Source organism: Somniosus microcephalus, chromosome 6 (genome assembly GCF_052327205.1).
Source record: "Somniosus microcephalus isolate GS21.2 chromosome 6, FLI_Smic_1.0, whole genome shotgun sequence".
NCBI classification, from domain to species: Eukaryota; Metazoa; Chordata; class Chondrichthyes; order Squaliformes; family Somniosidae; genus Somniosus; species Somniosus microcephalus.
In genome coordinates, this window is record NC_140992.1 from 229,170,793 (window position 1) to 229,185,164 (window position 14,372).

Sequence of the window (14,372 nt, forward strand, 5' to 3'; positions counted from 1 at the left end):
TAGAGTCACAGGAACGAATCAACCCCATGTCTCGCGTATCTGGGGATGAACCCGACATACCGGTTGCATCTACCCCAGAAACAGTAGCAGCGGAAACTGATGAACTAACCGACGAAACTGGGCCAGAATTACCTCCGCACCAAGAACAAGACACTCAGGAAAGACGCTATCCAGAAAGGATCAGGAAGCCGCCCCAAAGACTGAATCTATAAATGGACTATTTCAGTTAAATGTGCATGTTAAAGTGTTAACTGTTATTTGAATGTTATGGGTACTGTTAATCTAAAAGGGGAGGAATTGTAGTGTATGTACCTTTAAGAGAGAACTACTTTTACAGCTCCTGTATACTGTAGTACCGGCAGTGACCACACCTGTATATAAGCCTTGAGCAGGCATCTGTACTGTTAGTCTTTAGACTACCCTCCTCCAGTAAACATCTGTTGATTGTTAATTTACAGCCTCCGTCTAGTTATTGGAAAACACCATACTTTAAGAATCACTGATTCAACACAAGGGACACATTCCTTTGGATAGGTGGTGGTGGCTCAGAAAGCTGAGCAAAGATATGAGAGACCCCACAGTCGAGTGGGAACGGTTGGGGAACAATACCCACCGGACGATTACAGGGACTCACAGAGGATTAAGTGTGTGCTGGGACAAGTGGTGGGAACCGGATCAAGGGATTTATATCTGTATGGGGGGGTCAGAGAGGGTCTGCCCCTCAGGCATATCCTTCATTTCCCACTGGCAGTGGCAAGACGCCGGGGAGGGGATGAAGTGGGATACCAGCCTGAAGGCGTGCGTGGTCCCATACTCCCCAATCCCAGTGAATGCTACTGAGCTTGTAACCCTCCCCCGAAAGCCCCTGCCAACGGCCCAGGCAGCGAGGACACACAAGGAAGGGTGCCCCGCCACCACCAAGGGACCAGGGAATGGGCTGGTACTAGTGCCTACGGATCAGGTACTATACCGGGGGTACACTACGCGGTAGCCTCCGTGATTTTAAATCTCACCGAGGTACACTTACCGGAGTGTTGCCCCAAAGAAACAGAGCAGCTATACCAGGCCCTATTAAAGGAGATATTCAGAAATGTTTATGTGTTCGATTTCGCCAATGTCAACAAAACCGAACTGTACACCACACACCATGAGTTTTTGGGTAATGCAGGGAGACAAAGAAGGGGAGTATGGAATGATGTTTTGACTGCATTTAACACTGGGTCCTCTGTCATCAACAGTTTGGATGACATAGAATTACAGATCCCGATAAACGGTTTAAAAACTCAGTTAAAGAAAATCTTAATGGACGAGAACAAGGTAGTGGGCTCAGAGTTACATGAGGACCAGGCCATGACGGTCTATTTGAAGGAGATTATAGCCGAGCTGGAAAAGCACGCAAAGACCGTAAATGCCCTCATAAGGGAGGACAGAAATGCTTCTGACCAGGCTGCGCAGAACGAGATGTGCGTGCTGTACGGGGCGTGGTTGCTGGGCGAGGGCCGCAGTAAGCTGGAGGATCTAAAACAGGGTTTAGGCTCCTCCTGGATCAGCAACAAACACCTCGCAGCCCTCCATCCATTTGAGAATGCATTAAGCCCGTGCCAACTCCGGCTAGCTTCTGAAGCCTACCCAGTCCCAGTGGATTGTAGATGCTCTAACCACACCATCATGGGTATAGTAGTTAGGATGCCGGTCATGGGTAAGACAGCCCGACCTGCGCTGGTATACAGAGTTGAGAACATCGGAGTCATTCAAGGGGGTGTGCACATTCATTTCACAGCGGTCCAACCTTACGTCATAAAGTGGGAGCACGCTATGACAGGTACTGACCTCTCGGGGAGCCGGAGCTGGGGAGCACACATAATCCTGTGTCCCCAGCACTTGAACGCCTTTTCAAAACCACAGTGTGGGTTCAGAGCTGCTGGCGCGAAACCTATAAATTGTACCATGGAGGCAATGGCACAAGGCCATGTTCCCCCGCAGGTAGTATATATAGGAGGTGGGACATATTGTGTCATCACAGCAGCGCCCCACTACCAGCATGGACAGCATAGCTGGTGTCCGGTTAGTGACAGCAGTTTCTGTTTTAAACCTGAGGCAGAAGTTCAAGTGGTCCAGGAATGAATTGTCCCCATTCCTGAACCCTCCACTGTTCACCTCACTGTAAAAGAGAATTTTACCAACCTGCAAAAGTATGTAGCGCATTTTGGCTATGAAATTCCCCCTATCCCAGAACACCTTACCAAAATACTCAAAGCAGTTATAGTTTCACAGAAACATTTTTACACTCTGAAGCAGAAAACAGTAGAGATAGGGGCTAAGAATTTGGACATTGTGATCCCACCCTGGTGGGACATTTTCAATAATATAGAGGTCCCTTCGTGGATCAGACTGTCTTCCCACATTCTTGTGGTTTGCCAGTTGGGGATAGTATTGTACCTAGTCTGCACGCAGTGCAAGGGAAAGGGTCAGATACTAGAATTCCAAAACCAAAGGAACTGGAGGGAACATTATGTTAAGGTGGCGGGAGATGCACCTGTTTGAATTTGCTGTTTGTATTATTGATTAAAGATTGTTGTTTTTTTATGTTATTTTATTGTTTTTAATAAAGATTGTTCAGCGTGTTGTTTGTAATAAAGATATGATGTGTACCAAGTGGTGCAGGGGTGTCGGACCCCCTCCGTGCATGGATGTGTGTAAATGACTGTAATTATTCTATGTATGCATTATGTACACTACATTTTTACAGAATAGGAAATGCAAGTGTCATGGGTATGTTAGATAGGTAATTACAGGGGAAGGTTGACTATGGAGGGTCGGAAATTCTGCTCACCTCATCAGGATGATACTTAAAGCAAGTTTAGTATCAACAGGGGGGAGTGTAAGTACAGGGTTCTCAAAATTCCCGCACTCCCCAAATTATGGATCAAGGGACCCTGTTTGGACAAGTTATTAAAAACAAGGTACCCAAAATGGCTTCTGTAACCTCGTGACCAAACCGACAGGATTTTTAAAACAGAGCGCTGCAGACAAGCAGGCCCGGAGATGAAACTTAAAATGCAGGAATCTGTGAAAAAAGGACTCTCTGAAGCCAGCCAGACAAAGTAAACACAGAATACGCATTCATTTGACTTGAAACAAATCAAGCTAGAATGGGTCTAGAATCGAGGCCATTAGGTTTCTGCATATTTAATCAGTAACAGCTCATGGTAGCCATCAGGTCAGGATGGGGACAATTAAGTCTTATCCATGACAAACAACCAGGACATCGGGGCCATTAGACCCGGAGACAACCACTCCAAAAGTCGTTAAAGTAAATGGTTGTAATCATTTAAACAAATCCGCCAAAAGTTAAGCAATGGACTGACCTGATTTGGCGCGCAGATAAGGAGCTGTAGTATGGGTATAATTGTAGGCCCATCAGTGGTAATCATGTCTTCTCGTGGCTTAGCTCTCTGATCTCTCGCTTGTGGCCTTGGCCTGCTGCCGTTCGTACTTGCACCCTGGCCTCGTGGCAGGCACTCTTCTCGCTCCCTGCGCCACTCAACAACCAAGGATGCCCATTACACCGGGGCCAAATGCGGGTGGAGAACGAGACCCGAGTTCAAAACCACACAGGACACACCGGCCACAAACGGGCAGACGAGGCGAGACGAGACGAAGAAGAAGGTAAACCGATAAAAGCAGAGAAGGGCAGCGAAAGACGCATTGGGAAAAACCAAACGCCTAGTTGTAAGCTGGCATTTAGTGAATAAGTTGGCGTTGTATGCATGAACAGTGCGAATAAGCAGGCGTTCGAAGAGTGGGTGGCAGCGCCCGTGACGAATAAACTAGCGTTCGAAGAGTGGGTAGTAAAACCTTTTAGACGATAAAGACCGCCAATCGACCCCGACCGTAACATTACCGCTGACGACCGCCCGAGGGAGAAGAAGAAGAAAACCCATCGCGACGAGATGACGACGGTAGCTGAGGAAAAAGTAGGGTGCTTTGCATCAACAACTTCAGCACCGTGCCCTGAGACCACGTGGCGACGGGGTACCCCAAAGGACCTTAAAATTCACAACTGTTTAAGCAACAGGTTTTGGATCGGTGAGCATGAATTCCTGGCCCCTCATAGCTTAATCTAGTTAGGTATAGGGGGTGGGATGAGGATAAGAGGATTGTTTAATGTAGTTGTTTTCCCTCGATGTGCCGTGTGTTCCCCATTCCCATATAAGTGTAATTGTTTTATGCCTGTATTTTTCATACCAGTAATTTTCATAAGATTGTTTTATTCTGCTTTTAATAAAATTTTGTTTTTTTTGCACCAAACCACTTGTCTACTCGATTTTCTGTATCGCCGCCTGCACCTAAGTCCGGTGGCTAGAACCCAGGGGTGTGGGAGCGATTCAAACCGCTCAAAAGGGACAGTCAGAGGTGAAGCTGGCTGGGCATGACACACCACCCCCTACAGATGACGCGGTGGGAGTAGTGAGGTCACAAGAGATGGGCAAGGTCAAGTGGGTGGCCGCGAATATGGGTTGGAGAGTTCACGTGGAGGGAGAGATTAAGGGAAGATAGGAGAGTAGTGAACTCAGAGGAGAGAGAGCATGATGAGGTTGAAATCACCGAGGATGAGAAGTCGCTCGGTGCTGAGGGAGGAAAACAGTGAAGATATCTCGGTGATAACATTTTTATCGTACTTTTTTACAGTAGTTGTTAAAGATAAATGCAATCAATGCTATACTGGCAAAAGGAATAGTTAGCAAGGATGAAGCCTATACAGTCCTAGAAGTAAAACTGGCAGGTTTTTGCCAAATTCTTTTTAAGTGACAGGATAAATAAGAAAATATCCTGTAGGAAAGAACTTTCCAGGGCAACATACGGCTCCTCAATTCCTAATGCTCTTGAAAGGAAAACCTTGTAGTTGGGTGGCAAAGCATGGAAAAAGTGTTCGACTCCTGGCATTGAAAATAACTAATTCCTTAAGAAGAGGTTATGGGAGGGTCCGGAAGGCATTGGGCCAGATTTTCAGTGTGCCGTGAGGCAGGCTTCTAGGCATGCGGGGGGAAAAATTCCCGAATTTGGGGGTCCTGACACCATACTGCCCAAAACCCGCCTCCATGTAAGTTTCAAGGGAGGCGGGTACCCGTCCCGCACTGGGACCCGACGACCCGAGGCGGGAAGGGATTAGTGCCAATTAACTGCCTGTTAACAGGTAGTTAACAGGCAGTTTTTAGCCTAATCCCTATTTTGAGGGGTGTCGTGTGGGATTCCTGATGGCTCCAAACCATACCAGGTTAGAGCAGGCGGGCCGTCGGGTTGAAGGACTTGGAGGGGTCGTGATGCCGGTGTTCAGGTGAGTGATGGGTGCATGAGTGCAAAGGTAAGTGTGTTTGGGGTGTCTAAAGTGTGTAAAGAAGTTTAAATTACCTGTACTTACCTTAACAGCCTTTCTTCCTCTAGGCGTTGGGAGTCCTTCACTCAGCCGGCACTGAAAGCTGAATGGCTGCGATCTGTCAAAAGTGACAGCCTTCAGCTTTCAGTGCCGGTGAGAGTTCTAACTGAGTCTGCGTAGAAGGACTCAGGTTAGAAGTCAGACTGTCAGTGTTTGACAGCTTCAAACAGCTGTGAAACACTGATATTTCATCTGTCAAAAACTCTTGACAGATGAAATTTCAGTCTGTGACATCACCTGTTGCCAGGTGGCCCTTAATTGGCCTGCTGAGCCCGCTGGGCGGGTTCAACAAGGTCAATCAAGGGAAAATCGCGTCGATTGGCCAGACGTCAATGGAGGCGGGACTAAAACCCGAAAGTTGTAGTCCCGCCTCCTTCCTGACTGCTGAATGAAAATCCAGCCCATTGAGACTGAGGAGATTGGAGAGGAGTGCAGAGTTACTGGTGTGCACTATACTAACTATGTATCATATTCATTCATATTTGTGCACAAGCAGGCAAATAAGCGTTTTTTATTTTATTCTCGGGATGTGATTAATGCAGGCAAGGCCACATTTGTTGCCTATTCATAGTTGCTCTGAGAAGATGGTGGGCCGTCACCTTAAATCGTGGTAGGCCTCTTCAGTGGGCATTGTGAGTTAACCAAATGATGTGGGACTGGCAGATACCCTTCCCTGAAGGACATTGGTGAGCCAGTTGGATTTTAATGACAAAAAAGCACTAGCCACAAATTACCTGACTTGAATTTAATTTCTCAACTTGCTATGGTGGGATTTGAACTCGTGACCTCTGGGTTGCAAGAGCAGTGCCGTAACCACTAAAACTATACATAGCACAAATAGAGCTATATTGATTTCTTTCCTTGATTGCAATTTATAGTTTTATAGCATTAGAGATTTACATAAAAACAGTTTTGCAGGATTTAGGAAATATGTGAATATTTTATAGGTGCAGTATTCAAAGTTAAACCAGAACATAATTAGCACTACTTGCATTCAAATTTATTAAAACTAATCTTTCAATTCCTAAAATGTTCCAATTTTCATTTATTGTTAATTTAATTTATATTTAATACATTTTATGCAGACACAACAGAGGAGGCGACCTAATTCCTCACTGTGAGTCTCATTGAGGTACATACAGCTGTACCTAGAAGGAAGTGCAGTCCTTGGGCTGGTCATTTATCTCACTTGCTGTATGTAGAACCTTGCCAATTGCATACACAACAACAATGACTACACTTTAAGACATTCTGAGGATGTGAAAATTGCTGTATAAATGCCAATTCGTTCGTTCTTATTTTTTTTCTTTAATTTGCCACTGAACTGGTTTTCTCACTCAGAAAGGTCACAGGATGGCTGGAGTGGAAATGGTAAAATGTTACATTCATGCAGAGTGCAGTGTTTCTTCTGAGGTTGGGGCTGAGGCATATGGCGACACTGGATACCCGAATAGCAAAGTGTTCCATTCCTCAGCACTGACACCTCGAGCACAAAAAAGTTTTACAAAAACAACATTTTTAGTGGAACACACTCGGATTACATAAATAATTAATCTGCCTGTGTCCAATGCAAAGCAGAAAATGACTGAAACATAATCTACGGTCACTACTGTGTCAGCGCTGCATTGGGCATGATGATGCCAATGGAGTTCCACTTCCCAGATGCAATATCTGTAATAATGGATCTGTTGATGTAAGTCAAAGAACTCTCATGATTGCTGCAGTAAAGGTGACATTGTTGAAAAATGTTTGAGATGTGTTTCCGAATCAATATAGAAGTAAATTCATGGGACCAACTTACTCCAGTATTTCATATTAGTCTTATTTCCCTATCTTGCCTGCCATGGTTGATGTAATACACTAGTGGACTTGCTTAGTCAGTATTGGTATATTGCTGTTGTAAGATTCGCAAAATTTCCACATTCTCCCAAGGTTATTAATAAAAGGGACCCTGCATGGACAATTTAAAAAGGGTACCCAAAGATGGCGTCCGCACCTCGTGACCAAAAGCCTGTAAGATTTTAAAAGCTTGGACTCTGCAGCTCAGAACAAGCAGCTTTGGGAAATCGAGACTTAAAATGCAGTTTCTGTGAAAAGGACTTTGTGTTTTGGAAGCCAGACAGCAAACATGGAATATGCATTACGTCAGATCGTAGACAGATCAAAACCAGTTAGGCCTATACTTGAGGCCATTAGGTTGTCTGCATGAATAATCGGAAACAGCTTATGGGAGCCATCAAGGCTGGACAGGCCGATTAAAATGCATTAATGACAATACAGCCCGGACATCAGGCCATTAGGTGCGATAAATGGCCATCTAAAACCAGTTATTTTAGATTGGTGCAATCATTTAACACAGCCCGCCAAAATTGAAACAATGAACTAACCTGATTTGGCGCGCAGATAAGGGGCCATCAAAAGGAGTATAACTGTAGGCCCTTAGTACCAATCGGGGTGGTGGGCTCTTCTCTCTGGTTGCTCTGCTCTCGTCAGGCTTGGGGCTGCCGCTGCTCGCACTCATGCCCTGGCCTCGTGGCGGGTCTCTCCTCGCTTCCCGCAGTAAGATTCCAGCAGTCAAGGACATCCATACCAACAGCAGGGGAGGGGAACGAGACCCAAGTCCATAGTCATCCGGGACACCCAGGCCGCAGAAAGGGGCAAGACGAAACTGTGCAGGTAGCCCAGGACTTGTATAGTAGCTATACATGACGAGGCGCGTCGAGACGAAGAGTAAGGTAGACCCGACAAAGAGCAGAGAAGGGCAGCAGAAGACGTATTAATTAAAAAACCCGAGCGCCGAGTTATAAGCTGATGCTCGGGGAAGAAAGTATCTGAGGACAGTGAGACTAAGTTGATTGGGCGAACCCTGCAATTAAGCTGGCACTTGGGGGCAAGCCTCTCGTTGAACACTGCAAATAAACACAGGTATCCACGCCATAACGAATATACTGGCGTTTGATGCTTGGGTAGTAATATCTAAGCAGTGAAGACTGCTAATCGTCACATTGACGTAACGTTACCGCCGACGACCGCCCGAGGGAGAAGAAGAGAACCCATCGTGACGAGACGACGACGGCAGCTGAGGAGAAGAAAGGTTTGTCGCAGCAGCAGCTGCAGCACCGCACCCTGAGACCACGTGGCGACGGGGTACCTAAAAGGACAGAAGACCAAACCTCAAAACCCTCATCCGTTAAAATAGCTGGTTTTGCTTTGGATTGGTGAGCATTAATTCTGGCCCCTCATAGCTTAATCTAGTTAGGTATAGGGGTGGGATAAGGATTAAGGGGATTGTTAAAGTAATTGTTTTCCCTCGATGTGCCGTGTGTTCCCCATTCCCTGTATAAGTATAGTTATTTTGTATTTGCCTGTATTTTATACTAGTGACTTCTCATAAGACTGCTTTAATTTCTGTTTTAATAAACTCTTGGTCTTCTTACACCAAACCACTTGTCTACTCGAGTCTTTCTGTATCGCCGCCTGTACCTAAGTCCGGTGTCTAGAACCCAGGGGCGTGGGAGCGGTTCAAACCGCTCACCAACAGTCAGGGGCATAACTGACTGGGCGCACATGCCACCCGCCACCCCTACAGAAAATGGCGACCGCAGCAGGACACCGGCAACAGGGTTGCAATACAGTAGACAATGGTTCGGATGAGCAAATCATGATGGAGGAAAGGATTTCTGATTATGTGTTTAGCAAGGTGAATGATGTGCCTCAATGAATCCGAGACTCAATGTTAACGGAACAAAGCAAGGCTTTTATTAACTCAGAAAGTAATACACATTGGAGAAGTGTCTCTCATCCAGAGATCTGCTGTACTGTCTGAGAGACACGCTGGGGCTTGCTTAAGTAGGGGCCAGGTATGGGCGGAGCCCTACACACAATACAAACCAGGTAAGGAAATAAAACTGAAACTAAACTAAACACAGAGAATACAGTGCCTGATGAATGGCATATTTCATCACATTCACCCCTTCTACAGATTTAGTCTGTTCGGGGGTTTGATAGTCCTCTGTGACTGACGTGGCTGTTGTGGTGCCGCGGGTGTCGGCTGGGTGTCCCCGGTGGCCTCCTGGGTCTCTGCCGGGGGTGCCGCCAGGGTTGTTGAAGGGGTAGTTGGTGGGGGCACCGTTGGTCGATGTTCTTCCGGGGGTGATGAAAGGATAGTGGGTGGGTAAGAATTGCTGTGATCGTTGTTGCTGTTGTGGTCGTGGTTGTTGTCATTACCGGCTGGGGCGACGTCTTTTATGGACACGGTGTCCTCCCTTCCGTCGGCGTGCCGGACATATGCATATTGGGGGTTGGCGTGGAGTAGGTGCACTGACTCCATGAGAGGGTCCGTCTTGTGGCCCCTCACATGCCTTCGTACAAATACCGGACCTGGGGTGGAGAGCCATGACGGCATGGATACGCCTGAGGTGGATTTCCGAGGGAAAGACAAACATTCATTCATGAGGCGTGGCATTAGTGGCAGTACACAATAGCGACCGTATCGAATGGAGCACATCTGGGAGGACTTCCTGCCAGCAGGAGATAGGGAGGCCCTTGGTCCTTAGAGCTAGGGTGACTGCTTTCCATACTGTCCCGTTCTCTCGCTCCACCTGGCCGTTACCCTGGGGGTTGTAGCTGGTGGTACGGCTCGTGGCGATCCCCCTGGACAGCATGTACTGGCATAGCTCTTCACTCATGAAGGACGCCCCCCTATCCGTATGGATGTAGCTCGGCATACCGAACAGGCAGAACAGGCTGTTGAGGCATTTAATGACCGTGGCGCTGGTCATGTCTGGGCAGGGGAAGGCGAATGGGAAACGGGAGTATTCGTCCACAATATTCAGGAAGTAAACATTGCGGTCGACTGACAGGAGGGGGCCCTTGAAATCTAAGCTGAGCCGCTCAAAGGGCCGTGTAGCTTTGATTAAGTGGGCTCTATCTGGGCGGTAGAACCGAGGCTTGCACTCAGCGCAAGTGCGGCAGTTCCTGGTCAGAGACCGAACTTCCTCAATCGAGTAGGGTAAGTTGCGGGACTTTATGAAGTGGAACAGCCGTGTGACCCCTGGGTGGCAGAGGTCGTTGTGGAGGGTCTGTAGCCGATCCCCGGTGGTGCTGGCACACATCCCTCGTGAGAGGGCGTCGGGGGATTCGTTAAGGGCCCCTGGCCGGTAAATGATGTCATACTCGAAGGTGGAGAGCTCGATCCGCCACCTAAGAATCTTATCATTTTTAATCTTCCCCCTCTGTTTATTATTCAACATAAACGCTACCGACCGCTGGTCGGTAAGTAGGGTGAAGCGTTTGCCGGCTAGGTAGTGGCGCCAGTGGCGCACTGCCTCCACGATGGCTTGGGCCTCCTTTTCCACGGAGGAGTGTCTGATCTCGGGCCCTTGGAGGGTCCTCGAGAAGAAAGCTACGGGCCGCCCCGCCTGGTTGAGGGTGGCCGCCAAGGCAAAGTCAGACGCATCACTTTCCACTTGAAAGGGAGTGTTCTCATCCACTGCCTGTAGCGTGGCCCGCTCAATATCCCGCTTAATGCTTTTGAAGGCGGTGTGGGCCTCAGCAGAGAGCGGAAAAGAGGATGCTTTCAAGAGGGGGCGGGCTTTGTCGGAGTAATTGTGGACCCATTGGGCATAATAAGAAAATAACCCCAGGCACCTTTTCAGGGCTTTAGGAGTGTTGGGCAGGGGGAGCTCCCGTAGGGGGCGCAATCGGTCGGGGTCTGGTCCGATTTCCCCATTCTCCACCACGCTGCCTAGTATGCAGAGGCGCGTGGTGTTGAAAACGCACTTGTCCTCGTTGTAAGTGAGGTTGAGTTTTTGTGCAGTTTTCAGGAACCTCTCGAGATTCGAGTCATGATCCTGCTGGTTGTGACCGCAGATGGTGACGTTGTCGAGGTAGGGGAAGGTTGCCTGCAAGTGGTGGTCATCGACCATGCGGTCCATCTCCCTCTGGAAGACCGAGACCCCATTCGTCACCCCAAAGGGAACTCTGAAGAATTGGTAGAGGCGTCCGTTCGCCTCGAAGGCGGTGTACGGGCGGTCCTCTGGTCTGATAGGGAGCTGGTGGTACGCTGACTTGAGGTCGATGGTGGAGAACACCCGGTATTGGGCGATTTGGTTCACCATCTCGGATATGCGGGGTAGCGGGTAGGCGTCTAGCTGGGTGTATAGATTAACCGTCTGGCTATAATCTATCACCATCCGCTTCTTCTCGCTACCCCTCACCACCACCACTTGGGCGCGCCACGGGCTGTTGCTGCGTTCGATAATGCGCTCCTTCAGGAGCCTGTCTACCTCGGTCGCGATAAACCGCCTGTCCTCCCAGCTGTACCTCCTGCTTTTGGTCGCTATTGGCCGGCAGTTGGGAGTAAGGTTCGCGAATAGCGAAGGCGGCTTTACCTTCAGGGTAGCCAGACCGCACACTGTGAGGGGCGGCTGGGACCCACCGTAATTGAGCGTGATGCTTTGGTGGTGGCACTGGAAATCCAGGCCCAAGATCACGCTCGCACATAGACTCTTCATGATTAGTAATTTAAAATTATCGTATACAGTTCCGTTAACGGACAATTGTACCGCGCAGTAACCCATAATGGTCGATGTCTGGGTTTTATCAGCCATAGAGATGGTGCCCCGAGCAGGGACCACCGTTAGAGAGAGTTGTTGTGCTAGTTCAGGATGGATAAAACTCTCCGTGCTTCCACTGTCAATTAAACATTTAACCCCGCACCCGTTTACCTCGATGTCCACCATTGATTTGGATAGCGGGTGCAGTCTGGTCTGGTCCACTGTGACCGATGCCACTGTAGGGCCCTGATCGAGACAAGATGGCGTCCACGCTGTCTGCTCACAAGATGGCGGACCCCACGAGGTCGGGCAAGATGGCGTCCAAGATGGCCGCTCCCATGGCGCACACGCGGCGGTGGCGGGTTTTCCAGCGGGGTTCCCTCTGCACACCTTCCCGAAGTGCCCCTTCTTACCGCACTTAAAGCAGGTGGTGCCTTTCGCCGGGCACAGGTTTCTGATGTGCTTCGGCTGCCCGCAGAAGTAGCAGTTGGGGCCCCGACGCGTCGCGGCTGTCGTAGGGCTTCTGGGGGGAGAGCGGGGCCCCGACGGTGTCGGGCTGCCGGGCGGGGAAGATGCCTTCCAAGATGGCGGCGCCCTTGGTGCACACGTGGCGGCGTGGGCAGCGCGGGCCGAAGAGTAGGCGCCCGAGTTTCTCTGGGCCACATCCAGGGATCGCGCTGTGTCCACAGCCTGTTTCAGGTCCAATCCCGTTTTTTCCAGTAGTCTCTGCCGGATGTAAGTGGAGCTGAGGCCTGCAATAAAGGCATCATGAACAAGCTCGTCAGTGTACACTGCGGCTTTTACATCTTGGCACTTGCAGTCTTTGCCAAGCGTTTTCAGGGTGACTAGGAACTCATCCAGCGATTCCCCAGGTCGCTGTGTGCGAGTAGCGAGCAGATGCCTAGCGTACACCTCGTTCATAGGCTGCTGGTAATGCGCCTTTAGGATGTCGCAGGCGGCCGGGTACGTGTCGGCGTCTTGGATGAGGGGGTAAACCCGGTGGCTTACCCAATTCCGCAGGATTCCGAGTTTCATACTTTCGGCGTCCGTAGCGCCTGTGATGGCTGCGGAATTGTCCAGGAAGAATTCCATACACTTAAACCAGTGTCCGAATCGTGCCGATGCGTCCGAAGCATGCGGGTCCAAATCCAAACGTTCGGGTTTCAAGAGTTGGTCCATTGCATTGAAAATTGAGTTAATAAAATTGATGTGCCTCAATGAATCCGAGACTCAATGTTAATGGAACAAAGCAAGGCTTTTATTAACTCAGAAAGTAATACACATTGGAGAAGTGTCTCTCATCCAGAGATCTGCTGTACTGTCTGAGAGACACGCTGGGGCTTGCTTAAGTAGGGGCCAGGTATGGGCGGAGCCCTACACACAATACAATCCAGGTAAGGAAATGAAACTGAAACTAAACTAAACACAGAGAATACAGTGCCTGATGAATGGCATATTTCATCACAGTGAATATCACTAAGAAGTGGATCACCACTCTGTTAAGGGCTGGGCATCCGGTAGATGCAGCATCTAAGGGGACAGAGGGAAAAGAACACAAGAAGTCCTTAGAGAAGGCAGTTTGGCTGATGTGTTTTAAAAAGCAGGTCCAGCTTTTGGACAGGCTCGTTGCAGCACAGGCAGCTGAGTTGAGGGAGTCAGCCCTGGAGATCCAGGATAAGGCTCTAGCAGGGGAGAAGTTATTGGTAGCTTTGCAGGCCTTGAGTCAGGAGAGAGTGCATTTAATGGGAGAACACAAGGCCCAGTTGGAATACCTACGGTGCCAAGTCACCGAGGCCAAGGGAAATGAGTTACGGTTGTGGGAGAAGAACGCCTGCTTGGCAAGGCAGATTAGGGAACAGGAAGAGAAAGTACAGGAGGTAAAGGCCGCTTACAAGCTAGCGAGCGAGCAGGGGTTTGAGGAGGCAGACCATGGCCCCTGTAAAGAGCGGATAGAAAATCTGAGCCGGGCACTCCGGAAGGCGAAAGGCATGGTATGCCTCATAAGCCCAAAGGCAGGTCAGGTGGATTTTATGGGGAACGAGGGGTGGACAGTTCCAACATCACCGGTAGTGCCCAGGGACGACCCGGTTGAGGGAGAGGAGATCTCACGACCACCACCTGTAGCGCCAAGTTTCAGCGAAGTTTGGCAACAAGGGTGGGTGGAGCCAGAGGCGGAGGCGGAGGTGGAGCAACCCCTGCCAGAGAGGTCGGAACCAGGACCGATGTGCCCAGCACGGCATCGGAGGTTCGGCCCACCCGTCAATGGTGACGATGAGGGGCCCCTCCAAAACCAGTTCGTATTACCCTATAGCACCCAACAGCTTAGGGCTACGGTCAACCATATCCCAAAGCTCTCCGAAAAGGGAGACCCCTCGATC